At 33.5% G+C, this 18,303-nt stretch overlaps 1 long non-coding RNA gene across 1 annotated transcript; it reads left to right on the top strand.

The window, feature by feature from the left end:
• The first annotated feature begins 14,988 nt into the window (after positions 1-14,988).
• On the top strand, positions 14,989-16,049 carry LOC132605894 (uncharacterized). The gene is made up of 2 exons (XR_009569493.1): positions 14,989-15,583; positions 15,689-16,049. It is a non-coding gene; the product is annotated as an uncharacterized LOC132605894 (long non-coding RNA).
• Positions 16,050-18,303: the final 2,254 nt, after the last annotated feature.

Genomic DNA, 18,303 nt, shown 5'->3' with positions numbered 1-18,303 from the left:
CGCATAAATATTTACTTTCATTATCGGTTCGTATAATTTTAAATTCAATATAAAAATGTGGACGAAAATAGCAAAGACGTCCAATCAAATTTAGCGACCATTGTGCAACATAGCTCTTGGTTCCACATAGTGTATATTTTTCCACAAGCCCCATGTTCATGTGTCGAATTTTCTAGTTAAGTTTTAATCACATAATGAATGGGACCCTCTGCAATTATGCAACCAAACTCACAATCAACTGCTTCAGTTTCTTCAACTTGATCTTAATATTATCTCTTTCTCTCATTTCCCAGATTTTTTCCAGCTTTGATTGAAGTGAAAACCAAAACTACGGAGGATTCCAGGTTGAATCGTGACATAAATGGTGTCATTATTTTTAGTTTTTTTTTTTTGTATAATCATCTGATATCAGGTGGATATCCACTTAAACATTAAGGTTGATTTAGGCAAATAGCCCTTTTTGAGGTCTAAGTGGAGATTTGACGTAACAGGTAAAATTGTTACCACGGTGCAGGAGATCACACGTTCAAGCCGTGGAAACAACATCTTAGAGAAATGTAAGGTAAGATTGCGTACAATATGACCCTTGAAAAAGTTACCAGTCAGGACCCCGCACATAGCGGGAACTTAATGCACCAGGGTGCCTTTTTTAAAGCCCTTTTTGAGTCATCACTTAAATTATCGCTGTTATGAAAAGTTGTGTAAATATAGCCCTTGAAAAAGTTCCATTCAAGACATTAGACTCGAGTCTAATATCTGCTCATAAGTTGTTGAACCTAAAACATTAGATTGTGATCTAACGTTTTCTCAAAAGTAATTTTTAGACTGTGGTGTAAATTGTTAATAAGATGCAAGAAAATAAAAAGAGTGCAAGGTACCAAACAGTTAACCAAAAAAAAGTGACAATCAGCAAATAGTTCTGTTCGATTAATCCAGATTTGCACTGCGTAGAACCCGTTTTAAAAAGAAATCATTCAAGTTTAGAAGAAACAAGGAATCTGCTAGGGTTGTTTCACAACAGTAACTCAGAGCATTCGAGTATGATTAAGATTTTAAGATCTTTAAGGACCCGTTTGGCCATGAGAAAGTTTCACTTTTTTCCGGATTTTTTTTTTCACTTTATTTGAAAATCAGCATTTGGCCATGAAAATTTCAAATATAACTTGAAGTTTTTACTTTTTTCACTTTCAGTAAATTCAAACGACCAAATATTCTTCGCAAAAACTATAACCAAACACAACTCCAACTTCAAAATTCCAAATAAAATGAAAAATATTTGCTTTTCATGGCCAAATGCCTACTTATTTAGTTTATGTTTTCCACTATATCAAAAGAAAAGTTTAAACAAAGGGCATATTCAACCACTCTTTCTGAAGGCCTAGCCAAGGACCACTGGAAATTTAGATATTTTCAAAAATGTACCTATTCCTTAGCTTGCATCTTTGTCCCCTTTGAAATTGTGACCTTTCATTTTCTTTTTTTTTTCCCACAAACCACATGTTCATGTTTCGATTTTCTAAACTTTAATCACACAACTGGAAATTTGGATATTTTTAAAAATGTACCTTTCGCTTAGCTTGCATCTTTGTCCATTTTAAAAATGTGACCTTTCATTTTTTTTTTCCACAAACCACATGTTCATGTTTCGATTTTCTAAACTTTAATTGCATAACTAGACCCTTTCAACACGCTGTTTGTTTTCAATTTTATGTCTACTGCTTCTGAGTTATACATCTTTCTCCCATTTTCAAGCATATATGATGTCCTTGTTACAGTTCGCTTTTACGCTAGCGCATAAAAGGTTCTCATAACTTTGGTTCTTTGTCATGGACAAACAGAGTCGCCACCTAATTTATTGAATGAGAACTAGGAAGCCAATTTAAAGATTAATTATTGAAAACCTTTAAATAAAATCTAGAGAACGGGTAAGGGTTCTGGTGATCCCAAGGAAGGTTTTAAGCACCTCGGTATTAAGGATCCCCTACGATCTAACATTTTAGGGCTAAAATTTGTATAATTCGTTTTGTAAAATATGTTTAAGACTCATATGTATATGGTTTGAAAGGGGCATATTCATGGATAACTAATTAGAAGAAGAAAAAAAAAGTATATTTTATTTAAAAAATGAGCTTTAAGAGGTGTTTTAGTTTTGAAAATCATTTTTTTAGTGTTGCAATTACGTCATTAACTCAACAAGTGAATTAACTCATAATTTAGCTAATTATGAAGGATTTTATTCCTTCAAATGTGCACGGCTTATCGAGATTTTGAATTATATATATAATCCAACTTCTTAATTCGTTAGAGCCTGTTTGGAAAGCCACCTGGTAATTGGAATTGGTGTAATTACTATCCTAATAATTACACAATATTGTAATTACAATGACCTATTTGTTTATCATAATGTAATTACAGTGTAATTACGCAGTTAGTTTAATTTAAAATTTAATTTAATTATAAAAAATTTAAAATTAATATTTAAAAAAATGTGCATATATAATGATATTAAATTAGTTATTTAATAATGCATTTTTTCTTGAAAATATGTTAATTAATAATCATATATTTGTAACTAATATTGTAAAAAATAATTGATATATAATTTCAAATTAATAATATTTTAATTGATTATAAAACTTAAAAGAATACCTTTTTTGTGAGAACATCGTGAGATTGGATGTTTGACAAAAAAAAATATCTATAAATATAACGCCATAGCATTATTCAAATGTTTGACAATAATTTTATCAACTGTAAGTGAAAAATAAACAGCATACAATGTGAAATAACAAGTCAATAGTACTAAAGCAAATATTTTTAAAATCGAAAATATAACCTAAAAGATATTTTTTTTAACATAATACTCTTATGTCAAATTCTAACGTTACATAAGTAAGTTTCAAAGTAACATAAGTAAATACTCCTATAATTCAAAAGAAAGGGAAAACATAAGTAAGTTTCAAAGTAACCTAAGTAATACTCTTATAATTCAAAAGAAAGGAAAAATATAGGTCTATAACCTCATTTCATTCATTATATGCCAAGTTTGTTAATGACTCATTCTTTCTAATATTATAAGATGTAGTTTCAAAAATTAGAATATTAACACGGTTATGTTAAATGAATAAAATAAAAAACTAAAAAAATACGAGCAATTACATGGAACCACAAGAAGTAAAGATTGGGAATGAGAAGAAAGGAAATGAAATATAAATACTATAAAAAATATTTTTAAAAAATAAAATAATTAAAAAGTAAAAATAAAAAAGAAATTAAATAATAGAAATAAAAAAATAAATTAGAAAAGAAAAGGAATTAAAATAAAAAAGAAATTAATTAATAGAAATAAAAAATAAATTAAAAAAGAAAAGAAATAAAAAGAAAATAAAAAAGAAATAAACTAAAAAGTAACTCTGTAATTACAGGGTGTAATTACACCGAATTCTCTGCTCCCCCCCCCCCCCCCCCCCCCCCCCGATAATTGGAGAGTGTAATTACACCCTCTCAATTACACCCAACTCCCGCCTAGCTATGTAATTACTTGATCAAACAAATAGGTCAAACTGTGTAATTACACCCAATTCCAATTACCTTAGTGTCTTTCCAAACAGGCCCTTAATGAATTCACTTGTTCATAACTCAAAAATACGAGAAATCTTTAAGTTATTTCAACAAGTTCTCGAGTTTAAATAAGTTTGGGCTTTGACAAAGTCCAACTCGTGCAACATTTCAATTTCCAAAAAAAAAAAAAGGGTTACTAGGACCATGAGGCCCGTGCTAAGTTCGGGCCCAAATTCATGATAAAAAAAAAAAAATTTAATTAAAGAAATATAATGGTACATTAGTTATATCTTGTTGATAAGTTTTTGTAATTATTAAAGTTTCTTGGTCACATAATTGAATATTCTTTAAAGAAAAATATTTGTGAGGAAGAAAGTTTAGAAGGAGAATTAACAAATACAAAGGAATACAAAATTCAATATTACTTTATGATTTAAAGTATGTAAAATAATAACGACTCGGTGAGGATCATAAATTGGAAAACATAAACTTAGTTTTAAATGAAATTAAGGGAAAATAAATTCATTAAAATGAACCTGGATATTAATTAATTTAATTCTTAAATATATATGTGTGCTTTAAATTCATTCTTGGTTAACCAAACAATAAATAATAATAATAATAATAATAATAATCCATCTTGACTGATAATACTACCTTCATTTTCAACACTATATGATAACAACTAATTACTTTTACTTTTAGAATTAGTAATCTCAAAGGCGATCAACAAAATTATTCACAAAATCCTTTATGCAGTTTAGATAATTAAGTTAGGACAACAGAAGCAATTACATGAGAGTCATACTGATTCAACACGAATAAAATATGACATCATACAATCATCAAAATTGAAGATAGTTTTAACATCCAAAATAATAATTGAAATATATGTTTTTTTTTTTTTTTTTGTAAATTTATATATCATGTACAAGATCCTTAAGTGATTTCAGAGTATTTTGGACCAATAATTTTTATTTTATTTTAACCCATAAAAGAGTAGGTTTTGCTTTTCTTACAAAAAATGTATAAAGTAAAGACACATCGAGAAATTAGTGGTATATAATATACAAAAAATCAATAAATCTATCTTAATTTGATAAAATAAATAAATGAAAATAAAAATTTATTACTTTTTTAATATAAGGGGCAAGTAAAAAAAAAAAAAAAAAGAGTAATTTAATACTTCCTCCGGTTCACTCCTTAAGAAAATACTAACTCTTTGATTTTGTTTTAGATATTTTGACTAAACTATTCTTAATTAAAGACCTAACTAATATAGTTTCTTGATTACAAATTCACTTATCTAAATAGAGGCAAATTTGTAATAATTATTTTCTTCTTAATTATGTAAGTAAGCATTTATTTTGAACCAAAATAAAAAGGTTAAAACGACCACTTATTATTAATCGGAGGGAGTAAGGAATAAGAAGAAATCCACAAAATATTGCTTTAGTGTCTGCATCATTACAAAGGCCAAAGTGAAAATTGTCTGAGGAAAAGGAATGAGGGCAACAGGCCACGTGTAAGCGCTTAATAGGACAAAGATGAATGTGAGGACGACAAAACATTTTCATCCGTGCTTATATAAAGTAGTAATATTTTTTTGTTTTTGGGAAGATATGTGTTAACATTAAATTTAAGACCTCATTTCTCTTAAATTTGCACGCAGCTCAAAAGGACAAAATCTGCCATTACTAACTTTAAAAACATCTCTCGAACTCAAGCCTAACATTTTGAAATCATATTATGAGTAAGCAGTTCAAAAGAACGTACTCCATTTTAGTGCTCAACACTTAATCTCATTTGATCTTTAATCCATTTTCGAAAGGAAAAAAAAAACCATTTGACAAAGTTTATTATGAGAAAAGTACTCAATTTAGCAACTGAGAATCACGTTCTGCCTGGGATTCATCTGAGGTTTAGGAAAAGAAACAAGTAGAGAGTTAGTAAATTTTTTTACAAATCAACAATCTAGCATATAACTAGTATAATATAAATGAAGAAGAAAAATCAAACTTATGGGCTCGGGCCCACTTGCGCCTCTGGACAGCTGCTGCTACTGTTGATGTTGACGGGCCGCTGGCTACGGGGTTGACTCGATGAGAATATATTATGTTGGGCTGGAGGCCCAACACGCAATGACGGAGGAGGAGTCCATTGACTCGACGAGGTTGATGCATAGAAAAAATAAAAGTAAAGGATTAATGGTCTGTCCGGCCCAACACACAATGACGGAGGAGGAGTTCATTGACTCGTCAAGGTTGATGCATAGAAAAAATAAAAGTAAAGGATTAATGATCTGGTAAGACAGCCTCAAAATAACTTATAAGCTCATTCATTGATACATTCTTAAACAGGGAATCAAAAACCAGATTAAATGAGATACTTTACTGGAGAATATAGGCAAGACAAATAGCAGCCTCTAACACATTTTCGGGATTTCTCTTAATAAGGTTCAAACAAAACATGAAATACGAATAGTCTTTAAGAACTTCAGCAAATAAGAATATTAATTCTAAACGTGGGAATTCAAGTTCACCAGAGGGGTGAATAAGTTGTTACAATCATTCATCAATTTGCATAAGTGAAAAAGGTAAGGCAAGGCATGGTCCCAGGATCTACTTTTGAATTCAAACAAGATTTAGAGTGCTAATTTGCAGCCATGCACCAACTGAAAAGGGCAACAACCACTTTGCCACACTATACTAGATAAACACCAGTAAACTGACGTTGTATTCATGAGCTTTAAGCTATACTATAAAATGAGGGCTCAAGTTCTAATTTAAACTATCAGTCAATAAAACATACATGAAAATATCTCAAACAAGGAATGGACTATCTCAACTTCTTCAAATGTATTAAAGGGAATAACTTAGTTAAAATACTAAAATTTAAACTCCGGATAGTTACAGAAAGCTATTCAGAACCTTATAACAATGATTTTTCTAAATCTGGTAAAGGAGTAGGAATCTTGGATCACTCTAGAATCGTAAGGAGAGGATCAACAGATTACTTTAGGATGGATTGAAATTTAAACAGTAACATTCTTTCCCTGTCCAAAACTTGTTCCTTTGATTAATACATGGTTATCAACAAGTAACATCTTAATAAAATAAAATAAAAAGCAGCAAAAGCAGTTGAAAATAACTCATTTTTAGCTAGGGAAAACATTTTAACTAAAGAGAACAACATTTAAACACACACTCATTGGCAGGAAACAAGAACAAGGAAGGAAAAAACTGAAACTAAAAATAACTCTGGTAAACATTTTGAAAGCTACATGAATCCAAAAAAAAAAAGAAGGAAACAGTCTCTTTTGAAGGATTGGGACTGAGTGGCTTCTTAAGATCTGGGCAAATAAAACTTCAACCAAACATGTACTGGAGGATATGAAAAATCATTTTTTGAACTCAACAATCTCTTTAGTTAGTTGTTTAAATCACTTAGTCAATATAATAGAGAGTTTTGAACTCAAAACGGGGTTGGTAGACAATTACAAACTTGGTTTTAATAAATCCATTTAGCTACTGTTTTTTTTTTTTTTTACCAAAGTACTCAACATGATTTCATATGCAAAGAGGAAAACTAGCATTCACATTTACTGGGTGAAATCACCAGCACAAACTTGTTTTCAACAAGAAACATAAATTTATCTATGGAGTTACAACTTAACAAGAAACATACACCTAAAATCATTAGCTCTTAGTCAATGGAAAGATAAGTAAACACTCGAAGATACAAACGTTAGTCTTTATAGTATCACAAAACCATTGGTCTTACTTAAAAGATAAGCCATTTTCGAGATTAAACTTATCCTAAAGCGAAGTGAACACCTTAGCACATCATGTTCAGAGAAACATAAACGTTTAAACTAAGCAAAATTTACTCACGCTAAATTAATAATTGATTGTAAACGAGCAAAACAGATGTGGAAACTTAACAACATATCCAAATGAAAACAGAACATAAAAATGAAAGGGGAAGTGATTTGTTCTTCTAAGTAAATCCAAAACACAACTATTTAATAACTGCACTTGAATATCCTAATTTAGCTTGAACTATTAAACCAAGATGATTATCCACAAATAAACAATACCAGAACACATTTTATATCCTCAACGAATTCGTAAAGCGATAATAAACAATTTCATACTTCATACATAACTACAGGAATCAACTCCAAAGCAGTAGGCTCAACATAAAAACTTTACTAAACCAATCACATAACTGAAAATACACGGAAATAAAGTTAATGGGCTGGGTCTGGGTAAATTTTGGGCTGAGTTATGGTTTCGTTTGGTTTTTTCGCCAGTGGAGAAATGAGGAAGTGATTGGGGTTGGGAGAAAAAATAAAGGTAATGGGCTGGGTCTGCGTAAATTCTGGGCTGGGGAATTGTTAATTGGGCTGAAGGAAAAGCTGCTTTGAGAATTAAAAAGTGGCTAAAAATTAGTTTAAAAGGTAACCTTTTATGTTTCAATTGTAAGAGATTAGGCCAATTTGAGACAAAATGAGGCGAAATAATCACTCAATTAATTAATTAAGCTTCTTGATTTGAACAAAGTAAAGTACTTATTTTACACAAATATGGGATAATTATCGCAATTAAGTCGTAAGTGACTTTGATTTTGACAATTTTAAATAAGTACTAAGTTAAACACTTATTTTGAACATAATTAATCCTTAAAATTTACGTAAAATATACATAATATACATTAGGATATTTTGCCAAGTGAAATGGCTAAATAACACCAAAACCAGTTTAAAAAATATATATTTTTGAATTTTCCGAATACATATTTCATTTTGTTTGAAATTCAAGAAGCTCGACTAATTAATTTAAAATGTGGAAGGTCAAAATTGAGTGTCAGCAGTCCTATTTCACAATCGTAGAGGTTACAAATCTCAATCCCCTAATGACTCTTTAATTGCTTTTACATACCCTGGCACATATTTTTAGTATTAGGTTTAATTTTTATACCATCACGATTAATATTTTTTATTATATATTATCAACTTACTAAAAACTGTCAACTATAAATACTCCCTCCACCTCAAATTATTTGTCATTTTCTTAGACGCCCTTTAAGAAATATTAATTAGGAGGCAGGAGGGGTATTATCTAACTTTACCCTTATTTATGTCTAAGTTATAACCTCTCCCCATTAAAATGTTTATTCTATTTATGTGTCATCTCCATTAATGACAAAATTCTACTACGGGTACAATGGAGAAAAATAATTAATTGTGCATTGAACTTCTAAAACGACAAATAATTTGAGATAACTATTTTTAGTAACCAAGATAAATATTTTGAGACGGAGAGAGTAATTGTCTATAAGTAAATAAGTAATGTCTGAGATTTTGTCTTGTATGACAGAAGTAATTTATTTTCAATTTCACGGGAAATATTTTCCTAAAAACTGCTAATCCGTGTCTTGTCGGTGAATGAAAAATTATCTTGAAAAATACATCTTACAAATTAATAATAATATTAGCACATCGGAGAGTTTCTTGCTGAAATTTTTTAATACTAATGGTTAGTAAAAATGTCTCTTTGTCAGTTGGAGCAACTATTATAAAGTTAAATATAGTTCTATGGACAATGACTCACCCTTAAGTGAGGAAATTGTTTTCCCTATTTTGATGGAGGATGACTTCCTAGTGTCAAAGACTTTCCTCCAAAATGACGTTCTTCGTGCCAAAAACACATTGAGTTTTATTGGAAGACTATTATTTGGTTGCCACTTGATATTGCCCTGATAATATTAATCATTAATTTAGGTAATTGATAAATTTGTTGTCTTTTATTGAATACTAATTTGTCACGATCCGTTTTCTAAACAAGTCATGACTGGCACTCGATGCCTTGACCCAGCGAACCAACTTGACTATTCTAACCTATACTTTTTCATAACACATAACCCACGTGCATTTAAATAAATAACTTAAAACTCTCAAAACTTTAATGCAAACAATCCTTAAAATAATCCAAATGAATCTCCAAATCCGTAAATACTCAAACGTACTGAAAATGATACCAAATACCGTTATCAACTAAAACACGTCTATGAAGTCTCTAATGGAGTACTAAAGGAAATGCGCAGGGCATAGGGTTCCTGGCTAATCCCAAAACAAATGCTAAATAAAGGAATAAATGAATAAACATATACGAGTCCCCACCGACAGCAAGAAGTGGAGCTACCAAAAGCATGGAGAGTGAAGCCTGTTTGTCTGCAAAACTGGCACCCACGTTGTACCGCAGACCAACGTAGGTTCCCAAAAGAGAACGTCAGTACAATCACCGTACTCGATGAGTCTCAACATTCTCCTCGCTAAAGTCTGAATAAGATCTAGGATCAAAATATGTAGATAATGAAGGTATAAGAGAGGAAATAAGTCATAATTTATCATAAAGAATCATACAACACTGAAGCAGAAACATAATCACTTGAAACATATAACTTAATTCATTAGGTCCTTCTTTCACTTTCTTTAAGCTGTTTTAGTCGACAGAACAACATTTAGTAACCCTTTATACAGTTACTCGTAGCACTTTATACGGCTATCAAATCTTTTACATCATTATGAAAATATTAGTAACCCTTTATACGGTTGCTCGTAACCCTTTATGCAGTTACCATTCACGTTGCACCTCATTATTAAAAAAAAAAAATGCTAACCCTTTGTACGGTTACTCGGAGCCCTCTATACGGCCACCTAATCTGTTATGCCTCATTATGAAATTATTAGCAACACTTCGTACGGTTATCATTAAATTAACGTTAGAATTAACTTCAAGCACATCATGACATTCTTCACCTTAAACCATAAAAAGAAGTTAAATCCTTCCACATTTCACAACAAGTACAAAGAAAACTCCAAACTTACATAATTGAGCATGACTTTCATGAGAAAAGAACTTTAGTAAAGACAAGTCTTGACTCACCTCAAACGTGAAATTCAACACCTAATTAAAGCCTCCATCTTTTCCACCAATTCAAACTCCATTATCAATTTTTCTACCCAAATCTCAACTATTTAATTAGAACTAGAAATAACTATTTTACGAGATAGTAGACTGTTACAGAGGGAAAAGGCACAGGAACGGAAATTAGTAGAGAAATTCTTATCACGTAAATGCGAGAAACAGGGAGTGGAATAGCCTTCAAGTGAAATCAACTGTTGTACCTCTAAAGCCTCCTTATTCCTAAACCTCTGTTAGCAAATATTGTTTCTTAGCCCTTCCATATCTCACGTGACCCATCAGTCATGTGAGTGGGCTTCACCCATTCTTTACTTTATTTAGCCCTTTAGCTGTAGAATCATTCTTCCTCTTATATTCCTCTTTCTATGTTTTTTTGTTAACTGATATCTGTAGCATATGCTACTACACCACACGGACAAGCAGCAAATTAAATACTCATTTAACTAAAAAGAAAAAGTTTCCTGATGCACATATATAATTTATTCAAAGTTTACACCTTGACTATATCTTTAAATACCTTCCTATAACCGTAATTAGCCCAAAATAAGTATTAGGAAAATACGAGACTTTACATAATTATTATTATCTCTTACAATTTGGGTGAAACAAGAGTAGCAACCAGCTATTAGTGGAAAATAAAATGGCAGATGCGAGTAGTGTTGCGAAGCACTTAAAGACATTGACATTGATGAAGTTGGATTGTAGAAGCGTTAATCAGGTTTCAGGGCAGTCAATGAGAGCATATCTCAAACTTAGAATGTTTTGTTTTGGTTTTTGAGTATTTAATTTCCTTTTGTTTTGGGCTTTTGAGTGTGTGCAATTGGTTTGAAGAGAATTGTTTTTGGGATTCTATGCAAGAATGATTTTTGATGTTTTAACTAATTGTTCTGCAAAAATAATTTCCTTTACTCTGTTTTACCGCTTAAATGCAGATCCTTCATCTACCTTATGCTTTTTAATTCTTAGACTTTACTTAACATACGAGGTTTGTTTGGTAGAGACTGTTAGATGTTTTCATTATGGGTTATGTATTTGTTGAGGATTATAACTCAGCATGGGAAGATGATTAAGATATTGTTATCTATGACTACTATGTTGAGATTTATTAAACTTCCGTTGTTATTTAGTTATCGATTGGCTAATGCCGAAGAAAACAGGTTCGTGATATTCCTCGGGTGGATAGGATACTAAAGGCTGACCAAACGATAGATTACACCAAGTTGAAACCGGGGACAGGGACTAGAAAGAGAAAGCGGACGAGTCCAGCACCGAGAGCATCGGCAACAGTACTTAATGCTCACATTCTCGAGCCTGAGGATTTGGCCACATATGATGATGCTATAGCTCCTAGTTCTATGCCTCCCGCTCTGGGGCCTGACCCTCCGAGTGCTCCATCTTCCACTTCAGGTCCCTCTGCCCCTATTCCACCATCCACCAAAGCAGCTTGTGGTGTTTCTGGTGAGGGTATGAGAGTGCTTCGGGCAGCGAATGCTAAGGTAAATTGGCTGGTGGAGAAGTTCCCTAATTTTGTGAAAGAGGCTATTGAGGCAGTGATGGCACCATATACTCAGGCTGTCAAAGATATTCGTAATGAGCAGGACAAAATTAAGGAGCATTTATGCCAGATCGATCTTCGGTTAGAGAGAATCGAGGGGGGTGGTGAAGGAGGACTTCCAGCTATTCGGGCAGACCTGGCAAAGGTCAGGGAGGATATTCGGGTGTTGAAAGGTCCGGACATTGAGCTTAGTGCACCCATTCTACCATCCGGTGCCTCATTGTTCTCCACTAGGCCCACAACACATGTCATGCCTTCCAGGAAAGAAGTTGAGGAGGTGGCTGAGGAAGAAGAAGAAAATGAGGAGGAAGAAAAAGAGGAAGAAGAGAACAGTGAGCAAGAGTCCGAAGAGGAGTTTGAGAATGACCCTCGAGCTGGTGTAACAGAGCATGCAGCCCGAGAGAGAGAGAGAGAGAGAGAGAGAGAGAGAGAGAGAGAGAGCGCCTCAAGGAGGCACGTGCTTCAGCACAGGCTGCTGGTATTCCGGAGGACGAGATTGACACATTTGTGGCCATATAGCAATCCTTTGAGGAGAGCAGAGAGTCGGGAGGGGGGGGGGGGGGGCAGCTTCCGAGGGCAGGTGAGGCCAGTTCATCGGCCGCTTCCCCAGCTGATATGCCATTACCCCCATCAGTAGGCCCTGATATAGTGTCACCTGAGCCAGCGGTGTCGGTGGGGGGTGCTGCTGAGACGGTCCCGTTGATAGTGCCTTCATTGGAGGTCCTTCCTGCTGATCAGACACCACCGGACACCTGATGCGTCTTTTGTGAGCTACTCATCTCTAGTACTACATTTTGATGCATTGGGGACACTACATATTCTTTTGTTGGGGGGTGGGATAGCTCATGATTCATGTTTTATTTTGTTGCTATGTTTTGTGTACTCTTAGTTTTTCATTGCCAAGTATGATAGTGATGGTTGATCAATTAATAGCATAAATGTTTTCATCTTGTTTTAATAATACTCCTTCCAATTGTTTTTTTTTTTTTGCAACACTAACATGACTTATCTGATGACATAGTTGTTGTGCAAAGCATAGAGTGATGGGTTGAGAAGTAATTAGAAGATAGTCAAGTAATCCATATGCCATGTGTTGTGAGATGTTATTGTTCTAGTCTTGTGCATAATTGTGATCTAGAACTTGCCCGGAAAGTGTCTCAAGGAGAAATCCTAAACTACACTTGTTTGAAAGAGGATATTAGGCTTTCTTTGGATCGCCACTAAACCTAAATATTCCTACCCATTGCATATCTATCCTAGTTAAACCCTTTTTGAGCCTTAACATTGTTTTTCTTTTCCTTTATTTCGACCTTGTGACAAGCTTTGTCCCTTGTTTACTCACCTTTTGGCACCCTATCTCCCTAAGTAACTCGAATGTGCTTAAAAAGGTAAAAACGCCTAAGTTTGGGGGTGGTGGTTGGCAAGAAATGATGCAGTATGTGATGGAAAGTTAAAGGGCACACTAAAAAAAAAAAAAAGGTGTATATGTGCATATATATGTATAAGAAAGATGTGTATATGTACATATAGATTGTATGTGTAGTTGTGAACACGAGTGTGTAAGTAATGGTTGTGACTTAAGAAATAAATGGGGAAGCTAGGGAAGTAATAATGGTGTTAGCTAAAGGAGGTCCTAATGGGCGGTAAATGTTTAAATGATGTAGAAGGGACGAATTAGGTGAAGGAAGCGTGTTCGAAAATGCTTAGGGAGACATCAAGTCACTCTTACCCAAAGTACACCCCACCTTAACCCCGAACCTTCATTATAACACGCAAGTCCTAGTTGATTTTGAACAAAATGTGTTTACATTAGTGGAAAAATACTTAAAGGGCAAGCTTATGGCATCGCATTTGTGTACTTGCACATCATCTTTTCTGAGTGTGAGTTGTTCTCTCCTTATTCGTCTTTTGTCCCAGTTGCTATGTGTGTGGGGGACTTTCTTTGGTCTTTGTGAGAGCGTGTGGATTACTAAGCTTAATGGAAAAAAAATCACTTCTTGACGCATCATTTAAAGTCGTTCCCTTAAAAGCTACAGTAACATTATGTCACCAAGTGAAGCGGTTGGTTAATGCTTGACCTTCGAGGAAATGCACCATGTTTGGCAACAAGAGTGAGGGGATATCATATTTTAAATGGGTGTGTTTAACTGATCACTATCATCACTATAGTACCTTAGCAATTGTTATATATTATAGTTTTGCTTTAATTGCTTGAGGACAAGCAAAAGTACAAGTTTGGGGGTGTTGATGTGCCGTGAAATTACGGCGCATTCGATGCCAATTGCTTAGTCTTTTGTGAATCCTCAAGTACTTTTAATGTCATTTCTCGTGTTTTTGTGATAATTTGTAGAATAACAAGCGTTGGAAGCAACTTGAGGCAAAATGAAGCAAAAAACAAGCTAAAGTGAACCAAAACATCACCTGCGAGTCGCATGTACTGCATGCGAGTCGCAGGTCCTGCAGCATCTGATGATAGAGATGGCTAGAACTGAAGATAGTGGTGCAGCACATGCGAGCACCACCTGCGAGTCACATGTGGTGCATGCGAGTCGCACCTGATGCAGCAGATCCTGCACCACAGCTGCTTGAAGATACAGTACCTGCGAGACTTTGGTGCAACCTGCGAGTCGCAGGTTGCACGTGCGACACCAAGTGCGATTCGCACCAGATGCGCAGGGGTATTTTGATCTGGAATTTGTTCCCGTTTTGGAAAGTCTATAAATAGATTTCTAGGATTTTGGACTTAGATTATTCTACAGATTTTAAGTTATTTTTTTTGTGGAGCTCATTTATTATTGTTTGGTGGAGCTTTTAAGAGAGATTACTTTACTTTTGTCATCTTCTCCATTCAATACTTTTGTAAGCTTTATGAATACACTTTGCCAGTAACAAGTAAAAGGTCATGGAAAGATAAAACTAGATAACTGTAATTAGTGAGCGACGTGAGTTAGTTTTATGTTTTTATAGACACCAAACTGTTGGAAAAGTAGCTGCTTATGAGAATTTAGAGGTTACTGAATGAGTTTAGATGATTAATATATACTATAAGGTGGAAAGTTAAGAGGTATACTATTGAGTGTATGCTGTTAAAGTTTGCAGCTCTTCTAAAAATCGAGTCTGCAATAAATTTTGTGCTGCTTAATAATAATGAATAAACTATTTTCCTCTTCCCATATAACTTGAATGGTCTGATGAGCTATTTCTCAGATCTTGAGTAAGAGTAAACAATTTCTTAGACACTTGATTGAAAAATAGACCGAGTGGTTCAATATGTGCTGCTTTACACGAGAGTCCTGGTGTATGTGCTCATGCCTTATGAAAGCACTTGATTGTGTTTTGAACTTTAAAATCATATAAGAATCTATATAGGGGTTGCAGTAATTTCGGGTCACTAGCAATCTGACCATGTGGTTTGCAGTTTGCATCAGTAAAACCATGTGTGTACTCTTTGGTTTTGCTTCTGTTGTTCAAATTCAGAGTATGTGAAGCTCATTCTCTACTTCTCTCTTCTCCGATCTTTAAAACTATTGTTTCATTGTTTTAGCTTCTCAACTTTCTTATGCTCTTCTCTTTGTTTATGCAGTGGATGTTTATGGGCGGAGAAAATGACGATACTAGATCTTTTTGGTCAAGTGTTGAAGCCATGGAAGCTGAGAAGATCTACAAACTTTTGTTCTTTTCATCTACAGGTCTTTCATTTATTCACTGGTAATTTGTAAGTGCTCTTGTTTTGGGAATTTTATATGTTCCCCTTCCTCTTTTTTTCCTCTATGCCTTTTTCATTTTTTGATTCATTTTATCCTTTCTTCATGAGGTCCTATACTTCTGTTTTTGTAGTTTTACTGTAGTTTGGATCAGTAATCAAGAAAAGATGGATTATATGAATTTGAAGATCTTTGGGGGTACCTATTGGTTTCAATGTGTTACTTTCTGATGAGACCTTACATCCCCTTCATTGTATCATATTTTTCTGTTATTTCTTTGCTCTTTTTGCTCCTCTGTGTTGCAGTGTTCACATGAATCGGTCTAGCACCACCCACAAAAGGAACTGTGAAGAGAAGCTTGAATCATGTCTCTACAAAATCACTAAAAAGAATCTCTGACCAACTAGCATCAAGGTTAATAATAATAGGAGAAAAGAAGATCCTTGGTTTTTTGTTGATCTCGGTGTCATGAACTGGCTAATATCTTTACCGCAGCTAATGCGAAAAGAAAATTGTTTGCACGAAGAGATGCTCAAGCTAACTGTAGTTGAATTGTATAGTTTGGTAACTTCGTACGTGACAAATGTTGCTATACTACTTTTTGTTCTTGGTATTTTTTTTTCATTAATATTATGCATGTATGTCGGAGTACAAAGGAAATAAAACTGGATTCAAGTACCACAAAATAGAAAAAGTTAACCTTTCTAATGTAAAGTGCAGATAACAAAATCATGAGCATACAGCGTTGGGCCCGTGTATATACATACATATATATACATACACATATATACATATATATACATATATATTGAAGTTATTGATTCAAATGGTCCTTTAAGAAGAGAGATTGAGAGAATTGATACTTAACCTGAGGTTTATATCTTTATTCTCCTAGTAGCTCAATTTTACTCAAATGTAGCTTGTTATTCTAAAACCGTGTTCAAGGAAAATGGTTTCTTTGAAGAGAGAGGGGAAGCTTTTTAGCATAAAAAAAAAGAGAAATGAGGTTAATCGGTAGAGTTGCCGGAGAAGAAAATATGAGGGAAGGTGGACTTGGTTATTTTAGGAGGTGGGTCGGAACGGGTAAAAGATGAAGTGGGTTATTTTTTATGAAATTGGGTTATTTGAATGAATTTGAGAATTTTCGTCAAACGAAGAGTATATTTATTAACTTTCATAACAACAGGGGCATAAGTGACCTAAAATTGTAACGGAGGATATTTTTAGCCATTAAAACAAAATAGGGGGTCTTTTTGACCCTTTTCCCTAAACTAAATCAAACTGCCCCCTCAACTTTGCTTTAAAGGGGGAGAATATCTATTATTCAAAGTTAAGGGAGAGTTTGATTTTTAGAGCAAAGTTGAGGATGAAAATGAATAAAAAGTAACAATGTGTTTTTACTTAATTTACCCTTAATCAAAAGCCTTATGCCTTGAAATATAAAGTGAAAGGATAAAAAATGCCTGAACTTCTTGGAAATAGTTCAAAATTAGCCTTCTTCCACCTATTAGATCATAATTGCCCTCGAGGTTAAATTTAAGCTTAAAGTTGTCCTTTTTAACGGAAGCTGATGTGGAATATATGAAATTTTTAATTATATATATGATATTAATTTATTGGTCCATATGTAACTAGACCCAATCAATTTACAACCCGACCCGTTAACCTATACCCACATTTAGAAAACCCCAATACTTCATCCTTGCCATTAGGGGTGTACATGGACCGGTTTGGTTCGGATTTTTCAAATACCAAACCAAACCAATTGTATCGGGTTTTTAAATCGATAAACCAAACCAAACCAGCAAAAGTCGGGTTTTTCACTCTCGGTTTTTCTCGGATTTTTCGGGTTAGTCGGGTTTTTTCGGGTTTTTTTTTTGGTTCAATACGAAGCATCTTATAATAGCATTTGCTTGACCAAAAATAAGCATCTTACCCTTCTATTTCTAATTATGCAAAATGAAAAATGTGTGGTGAATTCATTGACTCATTAAATAAAAAAATCATAACAATTGAATCAAATAATTATAGAACATGCATGTGATGTATAACTATAACAATCAAACAGAATGTAGTAACAAACAACTTCAATATTGTTCCGTAAAATGAGTTTTAGTTAGCTTTTAAACATTTACTTAAAAAGCCTATCGCTAAATGAACAAAAAGATTATAACTCAAACTTAGCATTAAGAATTAATTATACACTACAAATACTTACAAGGAGGATTATACAAGAGGCGTTTGTTAGAGATTCCCAGCGGACAACACTTACAAAAAAATTGGATGAGCTGATTTTCTACCCTTAGTCTACCAGTTTTGTTTATTGTTTGAGTTGTTTTGATGTGATAAAGGCTAGTTTTGATCACTGCTAGGCTGTTCTGCCATGTTAGTGTTATGACATTGGATAACATTAGCTATTTGTAATGAAAAAGTCTCTTTTAATTGCCGAAAAAGAATTAATTATACAATCGGATGTGGTACCAATTCTTAAACG

Source organism: Lycium barbarum, chromosome 8 (genome assembly GCF_019175385.1).
Source record: "Lycium barbarum isolate Lr01 chromosome 8, ASM1917538v2, whole genome shotgun sequence".
Classification (NCBI taxonomy): domain Eukaryota; kingdom Viridiplantae; phylum Streptophyta; class Magnoliopsida; order Solanales; family Solanaceae; genus Lycium; species Lycium barbarum.
The sequence above is the reverse complement of the archived record's forward strand: the minus strand, read 5'-3'. Positions and strand labels throughout refer to the sequence as shown.